Source organism: Gekko japonicus, unplaced genomic scaffold, assembly GCF_001447785.1.
Source record: "Gekko japonicus isolate JY-2015 unplaced genomic scaffold, Gekko_japonicus_V1.1 scaffold872, whole genome shotgun sequence".
Taxonomy (NCBI): domain Eukaryota; kingdom Metazoa; phylum Chordata; class Lepidosauria; order Squamata; family Gekkonidae; genus Gekko; species Gekko japonicus.
The window spans coordinates 468,227-472,035 of NW_015171529.1; positions in this window are offsets into that span (position 1 = coordinate 468,227).

The following is a 3,809-nucleotide window of genomic DNA, read 5'->3' on the forward strand; positions in this document are numbered from 1 at the left end:
CCACCTTCCCTTCCCTTGGTTTGCTCGGGGAGCCCGAGCAAGCCGGCTGCTGGAGAGAAGAAGAGGTGGTTTAAATCACCTTCCCTTCCCTTGGCTTGCTCAGGATCCCAGCGGCTGCAGAGAGCCCAAGCAAGCTGGCTGCTAGAGGGAAGGAGAGGCGGTTTAAACCACCTTCCCTTCCCTTCCCTTGGCTTGCTCAGGATCCCAGCGGCTGCAGAGAGCCCAAGCAAGCCAGCTGCTGGAGGGAAGGAGAGGCGGTTTAAACCACCTTCCCTTGGCTTGCTCAGGATCCCCGCAGCTGCAGGGAGCCCAAGCAAGCCGGCTGCTGGAGAGATGTGCATTCAGAATCGAACGCCCTCCCGAAAATGGCCCATTCTGCCCCTTTTCAGGCTGCTGCAGGCCGAGTCAGATTCTCTGATCTGAATCGGCTTGTCGCAGTTCGGCCCCATTATATCCTATGGGCCATTGAAGTCAATGGCGAAAACATAGGGTATATTCTGGGGGCTGGAGGGGAGGGGGTTTGAGGGAGAGGCTCCAGAATCACAGGGTAGCTGCTGGAGCCTCTTCCCAAGATACCCGCCATGTTTCAGGAACATTAAACCAGGGGGTTTAATTCTACGGGCCCCCCAAAAGGTTGCCCCATCCCCTCCATTGTTCTCTATAGTGGGGAAAAAAGTTACTTTTTTCCCACCATAGAGAACAATGGAGGGAATAGGCCGTCAGCACCTATGGCGGAAAAGCCACACTCAAGGGACCAAAGAGCCGAATCTGTGAGACGAATGTTGGACTTCCAAAGGTTAACAGATACCTGTGCGGAGCAGAGGAACTGAAAAGGGTTTTTTTAATATAACTTTTTTTATATTATTGGACGGATCTTGAGGTGATAAGTTTGTATCAGGACTTGGTGGCCTAGACATTGAGGTAAGGTGGTCTAGCTTTAACAGAACTTGATTTAGTTGTTCAAAGATAAACTGTACTGTTCCGGAGCAAAGAAGAACTATCTCTGCCATCTTAACAACCTCATTGTTTACTTCCTCTGCTTCAGGATTGCCTGCTGGGGTGGGATTTTCACTTGTCCATGCCTTATCAGAGTGGTCTGCAGTACATTGTTTAGAGGCAGAACCAAGGGTCACCTCTGTCAAAGGGTCTTTATGCCTCTTGGAGCTAACTGGGGCAAAAAAAGAGTCAATTTTGCTTTGCTTGGAAGGGGGAGGGATGAGAGCAAATCTACTGGTCCACGCTGATGCTTGCGGGCCATTGAAACTCCCAGGTTTTGTTCCTCACTTGTCATGCTGACTCTTAGGAACTCTGTATCATATGGATTTCCCCAGCACCTTGCAGAAGAAGAAGAGGAGGAGATTGGATTTATACCCCACCCTTCACTAACCAGAGCGGCTTACAAACTCCTTTCCCTTCCCCTCCCCACAACAGACACCCTGTGAGGTAGGTGGGGCTGAGAGAACTCTTGACAGAAACTGCTTTTTTTCAAGAACAGCTGTGCCAGAGTTATGGCTTGCCCAAGGTCATCCAGCCAGGTGCAAGTGGAGGAGTGGGGAATCAAACCTGGTTCTCCCAGATTAGAGTCCGTGCACTTAACCACTACACTAAACTGGCAGAGTGGCCCCTCCCAGCTGGTTTTTCCAAACTGTTGCTCAAGTTGGAGCACAATGATTGTGTGGGCTGTGAAGAGTTATTGTGATTGGCTGTGTTTACTAAGCTGGGTAAAAGTGAACTGTTAAAGGAAATCCCTTAGCTTTTGCTCTGTTTTAACAGTACAACCCACTCTTATGAAATATCAACTCGGCTTGACTTGACCGGTTAACTGCAGATTCCAGGCTTCACAGTTTTCTTCCCCTCCTTCTTTCTGGCCATATTATAAAGGCTGACACACAGAAACATTAAATTCCTTTACCTTTGTGTCCTTCCAACTATGTTGGCTGTGCTCCGGTTGTTTCCGCTGGCCTTGTTATCGTCCAGTGTCCCCACCGTTGCAGGTCTTCTGTTAACTCCCAAGGCAGAGAAGATAACTGAGGCAATTAAAGTAAATGTTTGTTGCTACCCACAGCTGTCTGAGGCTATCCAGATTAAATCCAGCGGCAGGCAAAGAATTATAGCCAAAGCAAGAAACAAAAAGGTCCGGAGGGAGTATTTTGCAGGTTAAAAACCATAATTAAAACGAGGAGCTCAGCGTCTGGCATCTGCAACAGTCGCCATCTTGGGTCCTCCCCTTTCTCAGAACTTCTTGGACATAAAAAGAAATATTGATGGTATCAATTGTCATGCCAATAAATCCAAACAATATTGCTTTATACATTAATAGTAGATTAATTGTTCTAAAGCCATTGCAGAATCTAATCAAGGTTTTCTATATTTATTTGATATAACTTTTTTGGCAGTTGGCTCTTTTAAATGGCTAGTATTGATTGTTGGATGAGAGCCTGGTGTTTGCTGCTGCTGGAATTATTAGATGAGAAATTATAGTTAATTATTAACCTATGTTTTTGCATCATTTTCAAGCGTCCTAATTGCATTTGTCTTGGAGAAAATTATTTTGATTCCTTTTGGCAATTTTGAAAAATAATGTTATGCTATAGGGTTGGCTTGTTGGATGTAAGAGAATAGACTCCATCTTGTATTTGCTTTAGTTTAGGTTGTTTAGTTTAGTTAAAATGGCCACCCACCCTGGGAAGTAGGGCAAAACTCCAGGGTAGGCCTACAAATCCCAGATGCCTCTATGGCCAAAAAGTGCGGGAAAGCCAGTGGGTGGAGTCAGAAGATATAAATGTTCCAGCCAGCCTGGGAGGGGGGAGTCTTCCTGCAATTCTCAGAGAGGCCAGGAGGCTCTTGCTGCAGATTGCCACAGGCAGAGAGAGGCCTTGGGGATCAGGGAAGGCAGCAGTGGGAAGGGATCCTCGGAGGGATCCAGAACTACCTGTAGAAGGCAGGAGGCCAGGCTGCAGGTTGGTAACTGAACCTCATCCTGAGGGAAAATAAGTATAGAGATCAGTTCAGGGACAGAGGAGCTGCGTTTTGTCTTATTTTATTTGTGCCCAGTGGTGTTTTCCTTTCTGTGTTTGATTTAAAGTGCCTTTTTGTGTTTAAAATCTTGTTACTTGTAAATAGTCAATAAAATCTTTGTTATTTGTTTAAAACCCCAGTCTGGTGCTCTGACCATGGAGTCTCCCCCACTCTGCCCTCTACCAGTGCCTTAAAAAACTGAAAATATAGAACTAATTCAAGAACTAATATAGAACTAATTCAATACTGGACAGGGAGAGGCTAAAGAGCCACAAGAAAATAGTGTAAATAGTCAGATTTTACAGTTCACACCTGGTAAGATAGGTCAAGTCCAAGGTGTTCCAGATGCAGATAAAGATAATGCCAAACACAGATCTACTGTAACAGATGTTGGTTTGTGGTCAGAATTATCACATGAGGAAGTATCCTATTGGGTAGAGAGGGGTCCCTCTCAAGTTCTGCATCATTGTGGACCATTTACAAATTCCAAGTGAGTGTACAAAAAGCAGTCCAGGGGTTTGCACAAAAGCTCTTTTTTATTCAACAAAAGCAAATAGGGAAATATATAGCCAAGAGTGGCTAGTATATTCTCTCTCAAAAGGCCGGATCTATTGCTTTGTTTGTAAACTCTTTCCAAACCTTGCATCTTCTTCCACAGCTTTAGCTACTGAAGGGTTTGATGACTGGCAAAAACCCCATCTTATCCAAACTCATGAAAACTCAGAGAAGCATAGGAATGCCATGTTGACCTACCTAACAAGGAAGCAAGGGCAAACGTTAACTTCCAAGCT